General features: G+C 45.8%; 1 protein-coding gene across 1 annotated transcript in view; it reads left to right on the top strand.

Annotated features, from left to right (window-relative positions):
• Positions 1 to 529: 529 nt before the first annotated feature.
• Positions 530 to 25,691, top strand: part of LOC115477494 (inverted formin-2-like) — a 115,561-nt gene continuing 90,399 nt past the window's right edge. Inside the window, exon 1 of the mRNA XM_030214405.1 lies at positions 530 to 717. The gene's annotated coding sequence lies outside the window, so the exon portion shown is untranslated. The remainder of the gene's footprint in view (positions 718 to 25,691) is intronic.

Here is a 25,691-nt window from a genome sequence, read left to right as displayed (position 1 = left end):
GACCTGCACGGTCCGTCCAGTCTGCCCAACAAGATAAATTCATATGTGCTACTTTTTATTTGTACCTGTCCTCTTCAGGGCACAGATCCTTATAAGTCTGCCCAGCACTACAGTACTTGGGTAAATGACTTTTGGGGGTGGGAGTTAAGGCTGAAGGATCACCTAGGCGCCCAATACCCTCGTACTGGCCCTGAATATGGGAGGAATAGTCAGTAGCACAAATCCCATCTTCTTTCATCCCGGTCAGGGGGCAACGTGGGAGCCGGGAATTCCTGGCATTTTCTGCCCACCAGGCGGGGCTCAGCCCCGGAGCAGACGGCGATCAAAGCCAGGGGACACGGAGGGAAAACTTCCCAGGATCCGGAGTAGAAATGGGGGGGGGGGGATCCTGACGGAGGAACACTGACGGAAGACTTCCCAGCCCCCGGGGTAAAGACAGAAGGGACACTGTGGGAGCAGAGGGCGAGCAAAGCCAGAGATCCGGGGCGGGGAAGCAAGGTGGAGCCCCAGAGATCCGCGGCCGACACGTGGAGTGAGTCAAGCTCCCTCCCAGTCCCATCCACGCCCAGCACAACTTCTGCCTCCGCCCGATCGCCGCGGGCAGCCGTCACTCTCCCTCCTCGTCCTCGCACTGGCCAGCTCTAGCTTTCACTAGCCACGCATTGGGCTTCTCTCTTCAAGAGAGGAAGAGACAGCTGGGCACGGGACACACAGACTGTAAGTAAAACTCCAGCTCTTTTCTGGGGGATCTGGAACGATGTCACAATCTTCCCGTTCCTACCAAAAATAAAACCCTGAAAAATACGGCCATTTCTTAGATGTGCGTGGGGCTTTTGGTTAATCTCCCCTTCTCCTCAGGTCTAACTCATTGTTTTTGTTTAAGTGTTTCAGTCTGTGCTACTTAACTAACCTGGATTTCGGGTTATTGGGTAAACTCTGATCAGATGCTTTTCAGTTCGTGAGATCCTCTGGGCAGTCTTTTAGGATTTCCTATCGGACTCAGCCGTCGCATGACCAGAACATGAATGCTCAGCTGTAGGTTCCCCTCCCCACGACCCTTGGCAATCAAATCGACTAAATCAAGCTTTAAAATAAGTAAATGACCAGATTGAATAGAAATTGCTATGGAACTGTATAAATTGGGGTTTCAAAATCAAACTTCAGAAATGTACCAAACAAAATTAGGTATCTTGCTTAGTGCAGTGGGTGGAGGAGCATTTAGGGAGGGGCTGGGACGGGTCATCCAGGGTGGGAGGCGTCAGGTCAAATGCCTTCAACCGCTGGAGAAGTGGAATAATGTTCCAGCCTACACGGTGTTTAAGTACTCTGGCAGACTTGTTGTGACTAGATTTTAAATGGAACAGATTTTGAAAGCGACCTGTTGCATTTATTGTGTCTCAAAAGGAAAGTGTTTTAGATGCACAGTCCCTGGATGCAGAAATTATTCAGTTGTTGGCTTCATGCCATGCAGTGTGCTTTGAGGTGTGTGTCAAAATCGTTTAACTGGCTTTACATTATGTTTCGCGCATACCCCATCGGTTGCTCTGCACACCTCTGCAAAGCTGCCTAGTTACCCAGTTCAGGAAAGAGACTTTCTGGCCAGTGCTGGGTTTTGAACTTACATGTCAGTTCAGTGTGCTGTTCATAGTCCCTGATTTTACCCATTGAAATCAGCACTTCAGGCCCCGGCCATGATGCACTTAGGATAGTCAGAAATCCATGGCTGGCCCGTGTACTCCCTCTTGGAAATGGGTAACTTGGCAGCTCTGCCGGAGTCAGGACTGGTGAATAGCAGGATTTGTGCTGGGAAGGGGAGCTAGAATCTCCCCCTCCTCCAGGCCCAGATGTATATATAATATAGATAAGCTACAGCTTAGGGCTTTATTATTATTATTATTATGCATCACTTGATAATAATTGAGTAGTATAAAATGTTTTGTACTTTTTTGGGATCTTGCCGGGTATCTGTGATCTGGATTGGCCACTGCTGGAAACAGGATGCTGGGCTTGATGGACCTTTGGTCTTTTTTTGTTGTTGTTACATTTGTACCCGAGGATAGTGCTGGGCAGACTTATACGGTCTGTGCCAGAGCCGGTGGTGGGAGGCGGGGCTGGTGGTTGGGAGGCGGGGATAGTGCTGGGCAAACTTATACGGTCTGTGCCCTGAAGAGGACAGGTACAAATCAAGGTAACGTATACACAAAAAGTAGCACATATGAGTTATCTTGTTGGGCAGACTGGAGGGACCGTGCAGGTCTTTTTCTGCCGTCATCTACTATGTTACAATGTTACTATGTTACCCCACGCTTTCCCACTCAGGGCAGGCTCAGTGCGGCTTACATGGGGCAATGGAGGGTTAAGTGACTTGCCCAGAGTCACAAGGAGCTGCCTGTGCCTTTCCCAGTATGGCAATACTTATGTACTAATACAGACATTTGTATGTAATGTAATATTTTATGCATAGTCTTTTACAAACATGGGAAACTGTTAAACTAAAATTTACTTTCTGTTTAATCAAGGGGGGGGGCTCTGAAATGTTACAGCTTAGGGGGTCACAATACCCATTGCTCATACGTTAGCTTGGAGAACAACCGACTGACATTTTGGTTGTCTTTGCAGAGGCTGGCCTGTGTTTATCTTTATTGGTTGATTCCCCGAATTGCATCCTTTTTGCTAAGGTGCAAGCATAAGGCCTAGGGCTATGAGTCATCTTGGTCCTTTTTTAATCTTTCAGCAGAGATTGAAAGTGTGTAACACGAGGGAGTGGTTTAACACCTCGCCACCCAACCGCACTGAAAACTCAAGTACAATATGACCACGCTAAACCCCCCTGTAAAATAAACATGATGGCAGCAAAGCAGTGGAACCCATCATTCTGTTTAAAATCATTTCTGTCAAAATAATGCTTGTTGCTAATAACCTTGTGAGTTAATGCCACACCATGCCATGCAGTTTATTTTCTCAAAAGATGTGGTTAGTGGACAGGATCCAGTGCTATGTCCTCTTGTACAGTGAAATACCAAAATACTTTGTAGGGTGAAGGAATGTAACTTAGTATCCAATTCACAAGGCTTTCAGGCCATGTGATGCCTGTTTTGTGTGGATACATTCCAAACTATTGTCACTTTTATTTTTCAAGAGAATTCCAAGGAAGTTACTCCTTTACATGATCCCACAGATTTAAATCTTATGTGAGAGGAAGTTAAGGCACCCTGGATCTTATCTTAAAGCAAACAGTTAACCAATACAGCTCAGGTGGGACTGAGTACAACTAGAGTTTTGTAACCTGATCAACAATATCTGGCAACTGTAAGGAAATGCTTTCTAATTCTTAGCTTTCAGTCACCCACAGCTAAGCAATTTGGCAGGACTTCTAAGGCCAATACGGGTGTGGTTTGTGCTCCACATTTCCTTTAACAGTGACAGGTGACTTTTGCAACAGCAGCGCCAACCAACAACAAAAAGATCAGATTAGAAGATTAAACAAGACAATTACCAAGATCTCCCTTTTCTTTTCAGATTTTTATTTCACTTAGAAAGGATAACAGCTCTGCTTTGAAGTAATAATAACTAATAAAATGCAACTATGTGTCAAATAGTTTTTGCCACCACTGGGCATTATCTCAACCAAAAAGGGCTGTCCACTATTAAAATAAGCCAGTGGTTACAAATTTGTCCTGAAAGACAGCACAGTCAAGTGAATATGCAAATTGGTGTGATACTTGTGCAGACCCAGAACAAACACAGGCACAGAATGAAGAAAGAATTAACAACAGAAAAGTGGGCTCAGAGGAAATGTTTTACATAGTAGATGACGGCAGAAAAAGACCTGCACGGTCCATCCAGTCTGCCCAACAAGATAAACTCATGTGCTACTTTTTGTGTATACCTTACTTTGATTTGTACCTGTCCTCTTCAGAGCACAGACCGTATAAGTCTGCCCAGCACTGTCCCCGCCTCCCAACCACCAGTCCCACCTCCCACCACTGGCTCTGGCACAGACGTATAAGTCTGCCCAGCACTATCCCCGCCACCCAACCACCAGCCCCGCCTCCCACCACCGGCTCTGGCACAGACCGTATAAGTCTGCCTAGCACTATCCCCGCCTCCCAACCACCAGTCCCACCTCCCACCACCGGCTCTGGCACAGACCATATAAAGTCTGCCCAGCACTATCCCCGCCTCCCAACCACCAGTCCCACCTCCCACCACCGGCTCTGGCACAGACCGTATAAGTCTGCCCAGCACTATCCCCGCCTCCCAACCACCAGTCCCACCTCCGGCTCTGGCACAGACCGTATAAGTCTGCCCAGCACTATCCCTGCCTCCCAACCACCAGTCCCACCTCCCACCACCGGCTCTGGCACAGACCGTATAAGTCTGCTCAGCAAAAAAAAAAAAGAAAGAAAGAGGGGTTGTGACCAAAATAAAGATGCACATGTTTTAGTCAAAAGAGTAGAAGAATATAAAGGAATAAAATATGAGTAGCCTAATATGAGTTCAATTCCCGCTGTGGATCCTTGTGATCCCGAATAAGTCACTTAGTCCCGGATTCTAGGTATAGTGTTTTCTGCGTGCTCCTGAGATGCATATGCAAATTGACAAATGAGCTCATAACCATCAATAATTGGGTACTAGCCGTCTTACTGATGTTAATTGGCACCCAATAAAATTTGCGTGTTCTGCTGGTTGCGCACTATTCTGTAAGGCAGGGCAACTGAGCAGAGAATTTCAACATATCAACAATGACACCTGGATCCTTTTCCTGGTCAGTGGCTCCTAATGTGGAAACTTGTATCACGTAGCTGTAGTTCGGGTTCCTCTTTCCCACATGCATCGCTTTGCACTTGCTCACATTAAACTTCATCTGCCATTTGGATGCCCAGTCTCCCAGTCTTGTAAGGTCCTCTTGCAATTTTTCACAATCCTCTTACCATTTAACAACTTTGTGTCGTCAGCAAATTTATTTACCTCACTAGTTATTCACATCTCTAGAGGAATCCTGTGCAGAAGGAATGGATCCTCGGAAGCTTAGCCGAAATTGGGTGGCGGAGCAGGTGGGGGGAAGAGGCGTTGGTGGTTGGGAGGCGAGGATAGTGGAGGGCAGATTTATACTGTCTGCCAGAGCCGGTGATGGGAGGCGGGACTGGTGGTTGGGAGGCGGGGAATCCTGCTGGGCAGACTTATACGGTCTGTGCCCTGAAAAAGACAGGTACAAATCAAGGTAAGGTATACACACATGAATTTATCTTGTTGGGCAGACTGGATGGACCATGCAGGTCTTTTTCTGCCGTCATCTACTATGTTACTATGTTACCTAACTCCCATAGCGTGCATCTCGAAAGGCAGCATAGCCATGGAGGGGCAAGGACGTGCCGGGGGCATTCCTAAAAGTTATAGTCGTAGTGATTGAATACTGGGTCAGCATGCCCAACTTTGGCACTAGTATTTATACCAAGTTTCAGCAGGCATAAGTCTGGCACCTAATGTTTGGGCACGGGAACTGGCATTAAGCTCAATTCTGTATAGGGCACACAGCCTTACAGAACCGCGCTTAACACCAATCTTTTTCAGCATCCATTTCCGAGTGCTGTCAAGTGCAGTTGACAGTAGATGACCGCGGAGGTTTTTTGAGCTGTATGGGGGGGGAGGGCTTAAGAGGGGATCCACCGGAGTCTAGCATCCAGCGGCCTCCCCCCCTTTTGAGCCCCCCTTCTAGAAAATCCATGGTGGTCCAGTTGATCTCCTCCTGACCCCCAGGCCCCCCAAAAAACCTGGTCTAGTGGCCTCCTCTTGAGTTCCCTCACTCTAATAATCCTATTCCCTCCCCTCCCTATACCTTAAAATGTTGGAGGCAGGAGGAACACCTCCTCCCTCCTGCCTCTGGGCCTGCCTTTTGCAAAATGGCAGCACCCAGCCCATGCTGGGGCTAAGCACCATATTCTCTCCCAAAGGTGTAGCTCTCAGGGCTACTGCCTTTGGCTCCATCATGCTCCCAGACAAGGTTCTACTGCTTCACGCCTGGAGCACTCCTCCACCTCGTGTACTGGCAGAAATCTCCACTTAGTTCAGTCTTAGTTTCTTGAACCCATCTAGGACAACGCCCTCTCCACACAGAGGGGTGCTGCTGGACAGGGCAAGAATAAAGATACAGAGAGGGGAGGTGCTCAACATGGCAGGAAGATAGGGACAGGGACACAAAGGGGAATTGAATGATGAACTTGGACAGAGAAGAAATGCCAAATAGACCAGGAAACCCTGGCAAAGGGGTTAAGAGAAGACAGAAGAAAGCAGAAGCCAGAGAATGGGACCAACATGATCACAAAAATTAAAAGATCAGACAACAAAGGTAGAAAAATGAATTTTATTTTCTATTTATTGATAGCAGCCTTAAAGAACTGAATCAAATCGAAAATTGATTCATATAAGTGAATCAGATCAAAAACCTTTGGGCAAATTAGATAGCAATAGTCTGGAGATTTTACTTTCCATCATGTTGGTTCCAGTTTCTCTTTTCTGCTTTTCTGTCTGTCTTCTCCTAATTCTCCTTCAAGCGGCTGCTATCCATTTGTCTTTTCTCCTCTCTCCTGTCTTGCTCCTTTCCCTCACTACACCTGCCTATGACATACTGACATTCCTTTTTAGCTCTCCTGTTCTCCATCTCACTCCTTCCCCCAGCCTTCCATTCCTTTTCATCTCTTATCAACTTCTCATTTTAACCCCCTGTAATCACTATCCTTCTCGCATTCATTTCCTTGCCACCAACTCCTCCCCCCCCCCCCCCCCCCGGCCTCTCTCAAATAGTTCCACCATTTCTAGCATCTTCCTCCACCCTTCTAGCACAGCACCTGCTCCCTCTTTCTCCCCTCCCCACCCTTTAACTTGACATCTCCCTGTCCCTTCAACTCCCCCCCCCCCAGCATCTTCCTGTCTCTTTTCTCTTTTCTCTTCCCTCCTCTCTGCTGTGTTCTGCCCAGGCAAAAACAGGAAGTTGTGTCGAATGGGGGTGGTATGCGGCAGAGGGGAGGCTTTCAGGTTAGCTGCGGGCAATGTGTGGGAATCACTGCTGCTGCTGCCGGCAATCCTTTGACTTGAGAAACGTGAAGGAAGGGAGGAAAGCAGATTCAAGACGCCCCCCCCCCCCCCCCATGCCAGCACTGCCAAATTTGAGTCCTGGGATGTTATAACACAACAGCGATTAATGTGTGCTAAATCAATTTCAGTTATACATTGCCTATATGGCACTTGTGGCGCTTCAAATATTTGGGGGCTCATCGTGCTGCTGAGGACTCTTTTTTTTTTTTTTTACAAAAAATGTATATTAAGATACATTGTGGTTATTTTACCCCTTTGGTTGTGTCTCATTTAGTATAGAGAGGTTTGGTTTATTGATATTTAGTTTCTCTCATCAGAATGTTAGTATTGTGGGGATGTCAGAGGCCGAGTCAGAGGGGCAGGGCTCAGGCCGAGAGGTGGTTAAATGATCAGGGAGGCCCTGAGGAAAGAGGTCTCTAGGCATGGGCGTAGTTTGGGAGGGTAAGGGGAAACATTCCCCCCCCCCCCAAAAAAAAATGCAGGGCCGGCGCAACCCGGCTGCAGGCAGCTCTCGGTCCCCCCTGCCCACCCTCATCTCCCCGACAACCCTCCTCTCTGTTCCTGCCGCCCTGCATTTAAACTTTTTATTTTAAGTTGCAGCAGTGGCAGTGAAAAAAAAAACAGCACAGCAGGCTTGCCTCAGCCTTTCCCTTCTCTCTCAGCTTCCCGCCTTCCTCTGATGATGTATTTCCTGTTTCCATGAGGGCGAGACACAGAGGGAAGGGAAAGGCTGGAGGCGAGCCTGTTGTGCTGTTTTTTTCACTTCCGTCGTTGTGACTTAAAAGGTTTAAACGCAGGGCAGCAAGAATGGAGAGGAGGGCAGGCAGGTGGGGCTGCGTTGGAACTCAAACTCGGGGACTGAAAAAGGGGGGACTGAGGCAAGTCACTGGACATGGAGGGGAGGATAGGGAGCAAAGGAGAATTGTTGGACATGAATAGGAGGGGAGGGCAGAGGAGAATCGCTGGACATGGAGGGGAAGGGCAGAGGAGATTCGCTGGACATGGACAGGAGGGCAGGGGAGAGAAGAGAAATCACTGGACATGGAGGGGAGGTCAAAGGAGAGAGGAGAATTGCTTGACATAGAGGGGGCAGGGGAGAGAGGAAATTTGCTGGATATGGATGGAGGATAGGGCAGGGGAGTATGAAGTTGCTGAACTTGGATGGATGGATGGATGGATGGATGGATGGAGGGGAGGGCAAGGGAGAGAGGAGAGTTGCTGGACATGGAGGGGAGGGCAAGAGAGAGAGGAGAGTTGCTGGACATGGATGGAGGGGAGGAAAGGAAGGAGATGCACATGGATGGAGGGAAGGGAAGAGAGGAGAAATATTGGACAAGGATGGAGGGAAGAAAAGACAAAGGAAGGAGATGCACACGGATGGAAGCGAAGGGAGAGAGGAGACATGCTGGACATGGATGGAGGGGAGGGAAGACAGAAGAAGTAGATGCACATGGATGGAGGGGAGAGGAGTGAAGAGGAATGCTGGATATGGATGGAGGGCAAACTGCTGAATTTAAGGGCTGGATCAGAACACTTTGAGGGCAGATGCTGAAACTGGAGGAAGGATAGGGACAGGGCTACGGATGTTAGACAGGATGCATAAGGACACAGGAGGATGGTGGACATGGTGAGAGCAAAAATATCAAATGGAAAGATTCTCACTAGGAAATGCAGAATTTAAAAAAAAAGTAAAGAGGTAAAAGAGAAGATTCTGTCAGCCTGCTCAAGAATAGTGTCAAAGAAAGTGATTGAGTAGAGATGTTTATATTTATTATGCAACTTTATAATGCTGCTTAATTTGAAGAACAAATTTACATGAATCCAAATAAATAATATAAAGGAAAAAGAAACTCCAGCAAAATACAGGAAAGACACAAGCGTTCCAAGAATCATGCAGTCAATAAATAAATAAAATAGTACAGTAGCTACCTGTTAAACATCGAACCATATTAATGAAGTCTGACTCCTGGCCAGGACCCCGATGAGTCTCCAAAAGCAAGCTGAAAAAGTGTATTTTCAGAGCAGTCTTAAAAGGTGTCAGATTACATTCCAAATGAAGGGTTAGAGGGAGATTATTCCAAAGAGAGGGAGCTAAGAAGAAGAAAAAAAAAAAAGCTGTATTTCTTGTATTGTCCCATTTCGCCCTAGAGGGTCCAGGAAGGACCATTCTATGATTATTGATGGATCGTAGAAAACGCGTTGGGACATAAGGCATAATATGCAAAGCTAAGTAATCAGGGAGACCAGTGTGTAGTTTTTTTAGGAGTCAATAGTAAAATCTTAAACTTGATTCTAAAGATTACCAATGTAGGTGCTGAAATAATAGGGAGAACCTATATATGGCCAATGAATGCTATAGGACTGCAAGTTCCCTCACCCTGCAGGATATAAATCAGGGACTCTCAAACTTTTCTGAGAAGGACCACATAAGACATTTCAAGTCACCGGAGGAGCTGGTGGGAAATGTCCCTGATGAGGGGGTGGGTTCTCCTTGGAGTATGCTAAGTTTGTCACCATGTCGTACTGTCTTCCATTTCTTTGGCTAATGGAGCCTGGGAACCTTGCTAGCTTTGCCACCTTCGACATTACTGTACATGAAAAAGAAAATCTTTCTCCATGGGCTGGGTTCAGCTGAGAGTATGAAAAGGAAGATGGTTGAGAAACATGATCTCCACTTAGTAGGCTGCATTTGACCCACAGGCAGGGCCACCGAGAGGGGGGGGCAGTATTCCCCAGGCCCGGCGCTGCTGCTGTGTCAGTGCTTCAGCAATCAGCAAGGCTTCCTGGCAGTCAGGGGTGGCGCTGGCAGCCAAGCAGACAGAAGAAAGAAGGCTGCAATACATTCATTGGTTTCCTGGGTTATCTCATTAACACGTTACGTGTCGCGTTGTCTTCTCTGCCGCAGTAGGTCCTCGTCCTTCTAACTCCTGCCTTGCTCCTGTCACTTCCTGTTTACACACCATGGGGCACAGCAGGAATGATCAGCGTGCTGTGGCGGCAGAGAGACTCGGGGTTAATGCGATAACCCAGTCCAGGCTGGCACACAGCGTGAGCGGCAGTGCAGCGGGAGATAGACAGATGGTTCTGTGTGACTCTGAGGGGGAGTATTAGTCTGTAGACGCTGAGGTAGTTTCATCATGTTTGATAGATAAAGGTTTTAAAACCCCATCCTACAGGTTGATAATTTACAAGATAGCGACCCGAGCGGATGGGGCAGTGGAGGTGTTGGCTGTGGCCCTGTCCCAGGCCCAGCTCTGTCTCTTGACAGCCCTGCCCGCAGGCCCTAGTCTGGGAACCCCTATTACAAATAGATGGAGAGGTGCATTCTTTTATTCTCACTCCAGCTCTACTTCTTTAAGGCACAAAGAGAGAACACGGGTCATAACAGCCCAAAGGAAGTCATTGTAACTGAGGAAGTATATTCATTTACCCCTTGTTGATTTGTCCTACCACATACCTCCTTTGTTGATCCTGATACTACAGATTGTATTCTCTTGTTACTATGTAAGCCGCATTGAGCCTCCGATGAGCGGGAAAGCGCGGGATACAAATGAAATAAATAAATAAATGTAAGAACAAGTGGCATGTAACACCACCTCTGTGTAAAGGGTGACCACTAAATGATGTCTAGCTGAGTACTGTATGTGAGCAGGAAGAATACAGGTAGCCCTAACCTGAGATCAGAAACAGTGGCAATATGCCAGCATGCTTGTGCACACAAGGATTAGGAATGATTAATATTGTTTCTGCTGGTCTTAGACTTGAAATGGCCCATAAGATAACACAGTTTACAGTCTCCTCAGCTGTCAACATGAAGAAATTATTCTTAACCTCAACAGCTATCTCCAAATGTCTTGTTTCTTGTTGGGTTTCCTCTCTAGTATCTCTCTGTTGTGCTTCTAACCTAAATATGCTCATGACACATTAGCTCAATACATTAATCTTGTATTTATTTACTAATTCCAAGACCTTAAGACAGGGGTTCTCAATCCAGTCCTCGAGACACACCCAACCAGGTTTTCAGAATGTCCACAATGAATAGTTCTTGAAATAAATTTGCATGCTCTGCCTCCAATCTCATACATATTCATTGTGGGTATCCTAAAAACCTAACTGGCTGAGCGTGTCCCTAGGACTGCCCTAAAATGTGGTCTTGAGAAAAACCATGAGCCAGTGGTTTTCATACCTGTCCTGGTACTACCAACCAGTTGGGTTTTTAGGATATCCCTAAAGAATAGGCATGAAAGAGATTTGCATATAATGGAGTTGACAAGCATGCAAATATGTCTCATTCATATTAATAGGGATATCCTGAAAGCCCAGCTAGCTGGTGGTCCTCCAGGACAGGTTTGAGGACAACTGCTGTCAGTTGTTTGAGGCTTGTGTTGACCATGAATCGGTCTCTCCAATTGGCCATCCTAACTGGAATTCACCCATTTTATATACCCTGAAAAGCATGAATTTGCTGCTTGGCCAGCATGTAGATATCTTGGTATTTATGGTTGTTACTTTTTCTAATGCCTTGGTTTCAGATGTAACTTAGACTCAAGGTCCCTGGGCTGATCATTTTTTAGCTGGCTTTACATTGAGATGTCTATGTTTAGAGAAGAGTTTAAAGAAGGCTAAACAATTTTATTACTCTAGAGGTAAACTTGGCTGTAGTTAATTTTGGACAGAATTAGCTCCATTTTTGGAAATCACTGAAGTAATTTAGAAGCTGTGTTATGGAATAACTCTATTAATTGAATTTTGATGAATTAGCCCTAGTAAGAGGAAGCCCTCTCCCTGGTTCCATGAAAATCTTTTACATTTAAAACAGGAGTGTCATAAAGTCAAATGTGGTTGGCAAAAAGAAGGTAAACCAGAACTGAAATAACAATGGGCTGAGAAACAGGCTGCTTTATAAAAAATATATATTCTTAAAGCTACAAGAGAATATTATTTTAAACTAGTAAAAAAGCCCCGTTTCTGATGCAAATGAAACGGGGGCTAGCAATGTTTTGTTCTGTGTGCATGTGGGAGTGTGTGTGTCCCTGCCCTCTGGCCTCTCTCCCCTCCCCCCTCTGAGTCCTTCACTGTTACAGAGCCAGCGATTTGATTTCATGCTCTGCTGTTTTCCTTCACTGACTGTGTTACAGAGAGGGCGGGGCAGACACTCATAGGGAAACCGGATATCTCGCCCCCTTCACACTTCTGGCTGGAGGCTTCATAGAACGTTGGTGTTGCTTTTTATATAGAGAGACTAGTAAAAAAGGCCCGTTTCCGAAACAGATGAAACGGGCGCTAGCAAGGTAATCCCCCCTTCCTCCCTCCCTCCCTCCCTCCCTCCCTCTTGAGTTCCAGAGCCCCCCCCCCCTCGGCGCATCACCGGAGCCCCTCCCCCCCCTCCCCCCCGGGCACATAAACCCCCCTCGCCACCCGCAGCCACCAGTACTAACACAGTCCAGCCGCTGCTGCTTCTCCTGTTGAGCAGCAGCGGCCTGAACAAAAAGAAAAAAGCAAGAAATCATTTCAAACCTGAAACAGTGCTCTGTAGACAGCCAGCTGGCATTGGCTGTCGTCTCTGCAGCCGCTCCTCCTCTCCCCTGCACGTCTCTGCCCCTGGAGGAAGACCCCGTAGGAGCGCAGCGATATCACGGGGTCCGCGTGTTTCCCTACTCCTCCCCTTGCCTTGGAATCAGCTGTCACTGACGTCTCTGATGTCAGTGCGTTCTATCCTGCCTAGAAGACCACCTCTGAGGGAGCCACGGTCCCAGGCAGGTTAGAACATTGGAGGTGTGTATTATTATATATGATTAATTAGAACTGATCCAGTTCATCATAAATTGTTATGTAGGACACTTGGCAAGTTATGCCAGACAAATGGCATTACTTCTTGCTGAACCTGTCTACTCCAGCTGCAGACGAGTTAACCACCTATTTTAAAACTTAAATTGAGATAATTAGGCAGGAGATTAAAAATGTACATGCCCTGCCTGAACAAGAGAGAGAATTTAGGGCTGATATATTAGGATTCTATTCCTGTTGATAGAAAAAAAAAAAGTTGAAAACCTAAGAAATATTTACTTGGTTAATTTTGTTTAAAATGTTATTGTTTAATCTAGGACTACCTAGTTTCTATTTTGTGATCCGCATAAAACCATTTTTTGGTAGCTTGCGGAGCGGAATATACCAGTAAGTTTTACTTGTATTGCATTATATTGTCAGTAAACAGAGTCCTGTGTACACTATTTCTGAAAGACTGTTCCCAGGTGTGTCCAAACTCGGTTCTCAAGGGCCACAACCTAGTTGTGTTTTCAGCATTCCCTCAATGAAATACAGTGGTGGAAATAAGTATTTGATCCCTTGCTGATTTTGTAAGTTTGCCCACTGACAAAGACATGAGCAGCCCATAATTGAAGGGTAGGTTATTGGTAACAGTGAGAGATAGCACATCACAAATTAAATCCGGAAAATCACATTGTGGAAAGTATATGAATTTATTTGCATTCTGCAGAGGGAAATAAGTATTTAATCCCTCTGGCAAACAAGACCTAATACTTGGTGGCAAAACCCTTGTTGGCAAGCACAGCGGTCAGACGTCTTCTGTAGTTGATGATGAGGTTTGCACACATGTCAGGAGGAATTTTGGTCCACTCCTCTTTGCAGATCATCTCTAAATCATTAAGAGTTCTGGGCTGTCGCTTGGCAACTCGCAGCTTCAGCTCCCTCCATAAGTTTTCAATGGGATTAAGGTCTGGTGACTGGCTAGGCCACTCCATGACCCTAATGTGCTTCTTCCTGAGCCACTCCTTTGTTGCCTTGGCTGTATGTTTTGGGTCATTGTCGTGCTGGAAGACCCAGCCACGACCCATTTTTAAGGCCCTGGCGGAGGGAAGGAGGTTGTCACTCAGAATTGTACGGTACATGGCCCCATCCATTCTCCCATTGATGCGGTGAAGTAGTCCTGTGCCCTTAGCAGAGAAACACCCCCAAAACATAACATTTCCACCTCCATGCTTGACAGTGGGGACGGTGTTCTTTGGGTCATAGGCAGCATTTCTCTTCCTCCAAACACGGCGAGTTGAGTTCATGCCAAAGAGCTCAATTTTTGTCTCATCTGACCACAGCACCTTCTCCCAATCACTCTCGGCATCATCCAGGTGTTCACTGGCAAACTTCAGACGAGCCGTCACATGTGCCTTCCGGAGCAGGGGGACCTTGCGGGCACTGCAGGATTGCAATCCGTTATGTCGTAATGTGTTACCAATGGTTTTCGTGGTGACAGTGGTCCCAGCTGCCTTGAGATCATTGACAAGTTCCCCCCTTGTAGTTGTAGGCTGATTTCTAACCTTCCTCATGATCAAGGATACCCCACGAGGTGAGATTTTGCGTGGAGCCCCAGATCTTTGTCGATTGACAGTCATTTTGTACTTCTTCCATTTTCTTACTATGGCACCAACAGTTGTCTCCTTCTCGCCCAGCGTCTTACTGATGGTTTTGTAGCCCATTCCAGCCTTGTGCAGGTGTATGATCTTGTCCCTGACATCCTTAGACAGCTCCTTGCTCTTGGCCATTTTGTAGAGGTTAGAGTCTGACTGATTCACTGAGTCTGTGGACAGGTGTCTTTCATACAGGTGACCATTGCCGACAGCTGTCTGTCATGCAGGTAACGAGTTGATTTGGAGCATCTACCTGGTCTGTAGGGGCCAGATCTCTTACTGGTTGGTGGGGGATCAAATACTTATTTCCCTCTGCAGAATGCAAATAAATTCATATACTTTCCACAATGTGATTTTCCGGATTTAATTTGTGATGTGCTATCTCTCACTGTTACCAATAACCTACCCTTCAATTATGGGCTGCTCATGTCTTTGTCAGTGGGCAAACTTACAAAATCAGCAAGGGATCAAATACTTATTTCCACCACTGTATGTAGGAGATCTATTTGCATGTACTGCCTCCGCTGAATGCAAGCAAAAGTCGTATGTATATTCAGTGTGGAAATCCTGAAATCCCAAGTAGATTTAATCCTAGAGGACCATGTTTGGACACCTCTGACCTGATCTATACATAGATCTTTAATGACAGAGTTTGGTTTACGTAGCTGAAAACTAAGGATGGCCAAAATATTTCAGATTAAATCCAGTGGAGGGGTTTTCTAGCAAAAAAAGGTGCCAGTACTCAAATGCTAAGCCACCCTTCGAGGGTGGTGTGATCACTGAGGGACCCACCCCACAATAGCCAGGCCCCCTGCAACCAGTCACAGAATCTATGACAAGACAAGAATTGGTGTGTAGAATCTGAGCTTTCATTAAAACTTGGGGTCATGGGTCAATTTTAGCAGACAATGGAAAAGGTGTCGGTACTCAATACCCCCTCAAAAAAAGCCCTGATTAAATCAGGAGGAGTGGCCTAGTGGTTAGAGTGGTGGACTTTGATCCTGGGGAACTGAGTTCAATTCCCACTGCAGCTCCTTGTGACTCTGGGCAAGTCACTTAACCCTCCATTGCCCCAGGTACAAATAAGTACCTGTATATAATATGTAAGCCGCATTGAGCCTGCCATGAGTGGGAAAGCGCGGGGTACAAATGTAATTAAAATTTTAAAAAAATCCAAATTAGGTAGAGAATTACCACCAAACCTGATGGCATTTTCCAGTTTATGAAGATAGTGGCAGTATTCTCTGTATCTGCACAGATGATCATAGGCTTTTGTCAGGCTTATTTATTTTCCTGCAAGGAATTCGGGACATTTTTGACCCCTGACGCTGGCGGACTCTCGCTGAAACATGACCCATGTCGGGACATTGTCTGAATAAATTTTCATCTATTGTCCGAGTCTTGAAAGCCCTTGTGTGCTTTTTTTTTGTTTTGGACTATAACATCAACATATGGATGAAATAACAACCCCCACACTTCACGTGCTTTGGCTCTTTGGTATGTGTGATCAGTCCACACTTAACTTGGAGAGAAGGATTTAGAAATGTAACCAGGATGCTCCTGAAAGTACATGTCAGCCTCTTTAATGTACCTCAAGTAGGTGGGGTGATGTATATCCCCTGGCAAAATAGCCTAATGAACCCCAAAGCTCCTCCTGGAAGCATACTTGGGATTTTTTGTTTTTCTTTTGTTTTGTTTTTGATGGCGGATAATTTTGACAAAGTAAAAATTCAGTGACGTTTCTCTTTATAGTAATGTGAAAAGTATTCCCCCCCCCCTCGATTTCCCCTATTATTGTACATGTGTCACACTGAATGGTTTCTGATCTTAAATGTAATATTAGACAAAGGGAACCTGAGTAAACACGAAAAACACGTAACACAGTTCTTACTTTATTTGGGGGCTTATGTTCAAAGCACTTAGGTTCCATAGAGGGGCATAATCGAACGCGAATGCCTATCTCCATGGGCGTCTATGTCCGAAAACGGGTACGTGAAGAGGCGGGACAGACCGTATTTTCGAAAAAATGGACGTTTTTCAGCTGTGCGTTTGTTTTTTTTAGCGATAATGGAAACTAAAAACGCCCGGCTCAAAAACCTCCTAATCCGAGCCATTTGGTCGTGGGAGGGGCCACGATTCGTAGTACACTCGCCCCCCTGACATGCCAGGACACCAACTGGGCACCTTAGAGATCAGTGCGGTGGACTTCAGACAACGCTCCAACATGCATAGCTCCCTTACCACGGGTGCTGAGCCCCCAACCCCCCTCCCCCAAAACCCACTACCCACAAATGTACAACACTACCATAGCTCTTAGGGGTGAAGGGGGCACCTACATGTGGGTACAGTGGGTTTTGGAGACCTCCTATTTACCAGCACAAGTGTTACAGGTAGGGGGGGATGGGCCTGGGTCCACCTGGCTGAAGTGCACTGCGGTACCCACTAAAAGTGCTCCAGGGACCTGCATACACGCAGGCCTCTAGGACTTGTTGCTGCTATATAACATTGGCACACCAGTTGACACCTGAAGACTAATCTCTCCGAAAACGTCCTTTATTGGAATAAGCACGCTTACTCACAGTTAACTGCAGATCAGAGGTTGTGCCCCACTGGCAACGAGTCTCCCTGGTACTGAGATTAGCAGTAGGTCAGAGCTGGCAGAATGCTGTACAATGCCCTCTTTCAGCCACATTCAAGGTAAGAACTAAGTTCTGTAACATGGCTAACACGTGAAAGGGATCTAAAACTGGCTTACAAAAATGGCCACTACCTCATGGACTACTGGAAACAAAACAGGGCACACTCTGACCCAGTAAGCAGGGGGAAAAGCACCGTGGGAGCAGAGCCTACCTACTACCAACATCGTGAGCATTTGCCACAAGCTAGTGGAATCACGGAGCCCAATACCCTACACCCACCACAATGCATTGCTGATGTGACTCTGCAGTGCGCATAACAGAAAAGGTATCACACTCACCCGAGAGCCACATCAGAACCAGGGAAAGGCTGTCACAGGATAGAACACATTCTGCTGTCATGGAGGTGGGTACGGCATTTGAGGCTGGCATAGAGGCTGGGAAAAAAGTTTTTAAAGTGGGGTTCTTTTTGGTGGGAGGGGGTTAGTGACCACTGGGGGAGTCCGGGGAGGTCATCCCCGATTTCCTCCAGTGGTCATCTGGTCAGTTGGGGCACTTTTTTGGGACCTGTTCATGAAAAAAAGGGTCCAAAAAAAGTGACCCAAAATCGCTGTAAAAACGCCTTTTTTTCGATTATCAGCTAAAGACGCCCATCTCTCCTCGGCCGATAACCACGCCCCAGTTCCGCCTCCGACACGCCCCCGTCAACTTTTCCCGTTTCCGTGATGGATTGCAGTTGGAAACGCCCAAAATCGGCTTTCGATTATACCGATTTGGGCGCCCACGGGAGAAAGACGCCCATCTCCCGATTTGGGTCGCAATATAGGCGTTTTCCTATTTTGATTATAAGCAGGATAGGGTACTATGGGGCTAATTTTTAAAAGAGAAAAACGTCCAAAAAATATCATAAAGCACCATTTGGACATTTTTTTTGTCAAAATGTCCAAATTGGTATTTTCAAAACCTGTTTTGCAGATGGTGCAGCCAGTTATTAGGGGGTAGTTAATTTTCCATATGGGCGTTGGATAACTTAGTTCTTTAAATAAATGACATAGAGGGGCATTGTCAAAAGAAACGTCCAAGTTGCGATTTGGACGTCTTTGTAAAATGTCCAAATCTGGTAACGGGGAAAACCGTATTTTCAAAACAAGATGGACTTCCATCTTTCGTTTCGAAAATACCGCCAGAGATGTCCAAATCCAAGGATGTCCTTAAATTTGGATGTCCCTGAATTTGGACGTCTTTGACTTTCGCCGATTTTCAAAACCAAAGACGTCCATGTCAGAAACGACCAAATGCAAGCCATTTGGACGTGGGAGGAGCCAGCATTTCTAGTGCACTGGTCCCCCTCACCTGCCAGGACACTAGCCGGGCACCCTAGGGGGCACTGCAGTGGACTTCATAAAATGCTCCCAGGAACATAGCTCCCTTTCCTTGTGTGCTGAACCCCCCCAAAACCCACTACTCACAACTGTACACCACTACCATAGCCCTTATGGGTGAAGGGGGGCACCTGTATGTGGGTACAGTGGGTTTGTGGTGGGTGTTGAAGAGCTCGATGTTTCCTTCACAAATGTAACAGGTAAGGGGGGTATGCGCCTGGGTCTGCCTGTCTGAAGTGCACTGCAGTACCCACTAAAACTGCTCTTGGGACCTTCATGTGCTGTCATGGACCTGAGTATGACATCTGAGGCTGGCACAAAATATTTTTAAACATGTTTTTTGAGGGTGGGAGGGGGTTAGTGACCACTGGGGGAGTAACAGGAGGTCATCCCTGATTCCCTTCAGTAGTCATCTGGTCATTTCGGGAACTTTTTTGTGCCTTATTCGTAAAAGAAAACGTCCAAGTGTTCGTCATGGACATCCTTGCTTTCTTTGATTATGGGTCAAAGACGTGCAAGTGTTAGGCACGCCCAAGTCCTACCTTCGCTACACCTCCGACACACCCCCTTGAAATTTGGACATCCTTGCGACGGACTGCAGTTGGAGACGTCCAAAATCGGGTTGCGATCATACCAATTTGGACATCTCTGGGAGATGAACGTCCATGTTCCAATTTATGTCGAAATTTATGCCCTTCTCTTTCGAAAATGAGCCTGATAATAATGTAAAGCCTATGTTATATGTTTACTCAGATTCCCTTTGTCTAATATTACATGTTGGTTAAAGATCAGAAAACTTTAGGGAAAATCAGGAACGGAAGGGTAGGCATTGTTTCACATCACTGTATAACTTGTATGTGCTCCTATATACAGAATATCTGAAAACACCTTTGTGAATACAGTCCTGGCAGTCGAACCCCCTTGTTTCCTCTTCTCATTTTCCTCTGGAGAATACATACTCTATACAGAGGGTTTTCAGCAGGTCATAAACAAATAGAGACCCAGGACTCTGGCATGTTATAGTGATGCAACTCGTGGTTTGAGTTGGAGAAAATAAAACCAAAGATCACGTGGGAAATAGAAGGAAATTTTTATGTTTGGAGCTGCAGCAGTTAGTGAGTCACAGACATATTTGTAAAGCAGATACAAAATATTCACAGTGGTTGGCAAAACTGATTGGCACGAGAGCTGGTTTTCCCAATTAAATTGACTCGCAGATGGAGAATAAGATGTAATGTATATTAAAAGTAGGAAAATAGCTTTCTTCCTTATCAAAAATGTATGCATTTATTTAAAAACATTTTAACCCTCTGTATTATACAATTCACAGTGGCTAACAACTCAACATACATAATTAATCTTAGCAAGAAGCAGCCAATAATACAATGAGTGGCATAATCGAACGGGGTGCCCAAGTTTTCCTGAGGGCGTCCTCGCAGGACGTCTCGTGAAGGGGCGGGGAAACCCGTATTACCGAAACAAGATGGGCGGCCATCTTTCGATAATACGGTCGGGGACACCCAAATCTCAACATTTAGGTCGACCTTAGAGATGGCCGACATAAATGTTGAGATGGTCAACCTTAGAGATGGTCGTCCCCGGTTTTCGGTGATAATGGAAACCGAGGACGTCCATCTCAAAAACGACCAAATCCAACTCATTTGGTCATGGGAGGAGCCAGCATTTGTATTGCACTTGTCCCCCTGACATGCCAGGACACCAACTGGGCACCCTAGGGGGGCACTGCAGTGGACTAACTGATGCACTAACTGAACGGAAAAAGCCCTTCCCTTACCGATCCCTTAGTGATTTGGAAAGGAACGGGCATGCATGAAGGCAATCGCATGCAAATGAGCTGCTCACTGTTAGCTCATTTGCACACGATTTCCTTCCTAAGAAGGGGAAGCCAGTGCAGAGCAGCCAAGCATTATGCATGGCTGCTCTGCGCATGCCAAAGACGACTTCATACATGCAGACAAGCTGTGTGTATAAAACCCGTCTACAACCTTAAATAAATTGCCATCTACAATCTTAGAAAAATACAAGTCCAAGTGCTCGTCAGGGACGTCTTTTTTTTTTTTTTTTTTTTTTTTAAGAGTATGGGTGAAGGACGTCCTTCGCTATGCCTCCGTCCCTGCGACGGCAGTTGAGGTCATCAAAAATGTGGATGCTTCTGTAAGAAGGGCGTCCATGCATGGATGTTTCTATGAAAAGGACGTCTATGCCTTTGCTATGCCTCCGACATCCCCTTTATTTATTTGGATTTTGGATCACAAGTAGCAGCAGTGGGATTTGAACAGGCCACCTCTGGATTGCAAGTCCAGTGCTCTAACCACTAGGCCATTCCTCCACTCCACGCCCTTGAAATTCCTCCACATATGTAGCTGGTGGGGGGGGGGGGGGGGGCTGTGATGGACCTGAGTTTGACATCTGAGGCTAGCACAAAATATTTTTTAAAGATGTTTTTTGAGGGTTAGAGGGGGTTAGTGACCACAGGGGGAGGGAGTCATCCTCGATTCTCTCTGGTGGTCATCTGGTCATTTTGGGCACCTTTTTGTGCCATGGTCGTAAGAAAAACACGACCAGGTAAAGTCGTCCAAGTGTTCGTAAGGGACATCCTTGTTTCTTTCGATTATGGGTCGAGGACGTCCTAGTGTTATGCACACCCAAGTGCCGCCTTCGCTATGCCTCTGACATGCCCCCTTGAACTTTGGTCGTCCCTGCAACGGAAAGCAGTTGGGGACGTCCTTGTTTCTTTTGATTATGGATCGAGGACGTTCTAGTTTTAGGCATGCCCAAGTCCCCGCATTCGCTACGCCTCCAACACGCCACCTTGAACTTTGGCCGTCCCTGCAACGGAAAGCAGTTGGGGATGTCCAAAATCGGTTTTCGATTATACCGATTTGGACGACCCTGTGAGAAGGATGTCCATCTTCCGATTTGTGTCGAAATATGGGCATCCTTCTCTTTCAAAAATAAGCCCGTGTGTGTATGGAGAAGATAGTCAAGATGCAAAGGAAGAAAGAAAGCTTGCTCCAAGGCAACATCGGTGAATTTAGCCGATCCCCAGATCCAATCCCTCAGATGATGTAAGAGACATGCATTATTATACATCTGTTCATAAGAACATAAGAGTAGCCATACTGGGTCAGACCAATGGTCCATCTAGCCCACTATCCTGTTTCCAACAGTGGCCAAGCCAGGTCACAAGTACCTGGCAGAAACCCAAATCATGGCAGCATTCCATGCTACCAATCTCAGGGCAAGCAGTTGCTTCCCCATGTCTCTCGCAATAGCAGACTATGGACTTTTCCTCCAGGAACTTGTCCAAACTGTTTTTAAAACAGATAATCTAACTGCTATTACCACATCTTCTGGCAAAGAGTTCCAGAGCTTAACTATTCACTGAGTGAAAAAATATTTCCTCCTATTTGTTTTAAAAGTATTTCCGTGTAACTTCCTTGAGTGTCCCCTAGTCTTTGTGCTTTTGGAACGAGTAAAAAATTGATTCACTTCTACTCGTTCTACACCACTCAGGATTTTGTAGACCTCAATCATATCTCTCCTCAGAAGTCTCTTTTCTAAGCTGAAGAGGCCTAACCTCTTTAGCCTTTCCCTCATATGAGAGGAGTTCCATCCTCTTTATCAGTCTGGTCGCTCTTCTTTGACCCTAGTGAAATAGAATAATAATTTTTATGGTCCTTAGATATCTGAGCCATAACCAAGCTGTATATCAACTGTATTCACTTCTACAATGAAGAATCAATAAAACTTGATTATGGAGATCTTCAAGGGCTTTCTAGAGCTGTTGGGCTAGAAATTGGCCAGCCGTTTTGTAGTGGATGAAATTAAAAAAAAAAAAAAAAGAGACATTGGCTAGCATATCAGACTGTTTAATAAGGCCTCCATTTACCAAGTGCTTCACTTCATTTTGTGCCTGTTAGAGAATGACATGGGGACAAAATTTGTCCTCGTCTCCATCCCATACCTGTGGGTTCTGTCTCTGTCCCCATCCCGCCCCCGCATGCCCTGTCTCCAGCCCTGCCCCATCCCCGTTGGCTGTGTTCTCATCTGAAGCCTTGAACACTTATGATTTTATATTTAAATCTTTTTATTAAAGTATAAAAAGGAACAATATGCTGTGCAACTGCTGTATGTAAATTACAAACAGAAAACAATAATAACAACGTGCAGCTATAATAACCCTCCCATCATCACCACCCTCTATCTTTCCAACCCCAACAATAGCTGACTTCTGCTACCCCAAGGAATCCTAATCCACCCTGTTAAAATGTCCAGGGGTACAAAATACAACCCATTCTGTATGCCCTAGAGGGGAGAAATATGCCGTATGAAGCACTGTTATGACTTTTTAATCTGTGGATAAATAAGTCATCAGCAATCTCAGGATTCAGTCTAGCTCTCCTGTCTTCCACAGTCCTTCCTACAATAGAAGATGTCTTCTTAGAAGATGTGCTGGAAGAAGGATGTACAGGATCCTTCAGGCAAATTTTGCTAGTTGTGGCCAGCATGTTTGCTTGTTTTTCCAAAAAAATCAAAATATTGTTGCCTGCATCACTCCAACATAAATAACAGTCCAGTTCATTAACAGGCTTCAAAGTAGAAAATGACACAGGAACAGTTTGTCCTGTCCTCGTGGGATCTGTCCCTGTCCCCATCCCCGCAGTTACTGCGGGTCCCCTTGTGATTCTCTAGCTACAGCGAGCACGCACTAGCGCTTACCGTAGCTTGGTAAAAGGAGCCTATATTGATGTGTGCTTTCAGAGACTCAAGAGGCACTTTGCTGTCTTCACCATCATCATCATATGACACTGTCAGGCTTATTTTCGAAAGAGAAGGGCGCCCATCTTCCGACACAAATCGGGAGATGGGCATCCTTCTTTCAGGGTCGCCCAAATCGGCATAATCGAAAGCCAATTTTGGGCATCCTCAACTGCTTCCTGTCGCGGGGACGACCAAAGTTCACGGGGGCATGTCGGCACCTTAGCGAAGGCGGGACTGGGGCGTGATTAAGAGATGGGCGTCCTTGGCCGATAATGGAAAAAAGAAGGGTGTCCCTGACGAGCACTTGACTGACTTGGTCCATTTTTTTCTTGCGACCAAGCTGTGAAAATGTGCCCTAAATGACCAGATGACCACCGGAGGGAATCAGGGGATGACCTCCCCTTACTCCCCCAGTGGTCACCAACCCTCTCCCACCCTAAAAAAAAACTTAAAAATTTATTTTTGCCAGCCTCAAATGTCATACCCAGCTCCATGACAGCAGTATGCAGTTTTAGTGGGTGCAGTGCACTTCAGCCAGCCGGACCCAGGCCCATCCCCCCCCCCCCCTACCTGTTACACTTGTGGTGGAAAGTGTGAGCCCTCCAAAACCCACTGTAACCACATGTAAGTGCCCCTCTTCACCCCTTAGGGCTATGGTAGTGGTGTACAGTTGTGGGGAGTGTGTTTTGGGGGGCTCAGCACCCAGGGTAAGGGAGCTATACACCTGGGAGTAATTTGTGAAGTCCACTGCAGTGCCCCCTAGGGTGCCCGGTTGGTGTTCTGGTATGTCACGGGGACCAGTGCACTACAAATTCTGGCTCCTCCCACAAACAAAGGGCTTGGATTTGGTCGTTTTTGAGATGGGCATCCTCGGTTTCCATGATGGCCAAAAACCAGGGACAACCATCTCTAAGGTCGACCTAAATGTTGAGATTTGGGCGTCCCCGACCATATTATCGAAACGAAAGATGGACGCCCATCTTGTTTTGATAATAAGGGTTTCCTCGCCCCTTCGCTGGGACGTCCTTAGAGATGGGCGACCTTAGAGATGGTCATCCCCATTCAATTATGCCCCTCTTTGCTATTTCATTAATAAATATGTTATTGTTACCACCCCTCTCGGCTGGACTATAGTGATTTGCTCCCAGATACCTGATTGTTGTAGTCGTGGCGAATATCCAGGGAACACACACTCGCACTCTCAAAGAATAAAGGAGGAAAATAAGCTAAATTTAGGATTTGTTCCTGAACTGGAAGAACTGCACCTTCAGATCTGCAAATTATCTTTTTCTTTATTGAATACAAATGCAAACAAATTTTCATTCAAATAAACTCAAATTCACAATTAGTGTGTGGCTTAATAGAACTGCAATAACATATTCAACATTCAAATGTAGTTTTACATGTATACCCTTAACTTTTTCTGTTTCTTTCAACAAAATCACCTAAAGAGGCAGAAAAGGACCTTTTCAGATAAATATTTAAATTGTCTTTTTATCAAAATCAGATATTTGTTTTAATACTCTTTCCTTGCTATTGATGTCAGAATTTGAGTCTTCATCATGGGTATTATGGATGTTTGTGCAAGGATCTCACTTGAACCCAGAACACTTAGGCAAGTCAGGAAAACATGGATTTTTTTTATATTTGATGTTGTTCTTTAGCTTTCCATTAAGATGTTGTGAAAAAATAATATATTCCTTTCAACACCCTTGGCAATGTCACTTAGCTGTAGTTGAATTTATTTAGGTGATGTCTTTCTTGCGTTGGAGCTCACCTGGAACCCTTCAGAGGATGACTCCCCCAGATTTCTTCTTCCTAAACCTCACTTATAAAGAAAATAACCAGGGAAGCAAAATCTTAAACTCCCTGCTTGTCCAGGAACTGACTCCACTGTGGTGACAATTAATCAGTTCTCAATACTGTGGCCACTCTCTCTAATTGAAATAAAATAAGTTAAAGGTTTTCTCACTACAAAACCTATTTCTCACTGTTAATTCCGTATTATAAACTGTTGCAGAAGAAGGCTTTTGCACTGCATTCAGGGATCTCACACAGTAACCCATTCCATATTCAAATAGTAATACAACATTCCATCTCACAGACGTCACATAAAATCATAACATTTCCCTGCACAGCTATCAGATCAATCTGGAGAATACAGCACACTCATACAAAAGCAGTGCTTAATCTGCCCCCTGACAACCCTTGCACTGAACTCAGAGCACTCACAAACAACACACCTTTTCCACAGACACAGCCTAAAAGTTTCTTTCTCCAAATAACAGATTCACCTTCAATTTCCCCTTAATCCCCCTTTAAATTCTAGCACATTTCTTTCCCTGACACCCTTATAGTTTCTCTCACTTAGT

This window comes from Microcaecilia unicolor, chromosome 9 (genome assembly GCF_901765095.1).
Source record: "Microcaecilia unicolor chromosome 9, aMicUni1.1, whole genome shotgun sequence".
Classification (NCBI taxonomy): Eukaryota; Metazoa; Chordata; class Amphibia; order Gymnophiona; family Siphonopidae; genus Microcaecilia; species Microcaecilia unicolor.
The sequence above is the reverse complement of the archived record's forward strand: the minus strand, read 5'-3'. Positions and strand labels throughout refer to the sequence as shown.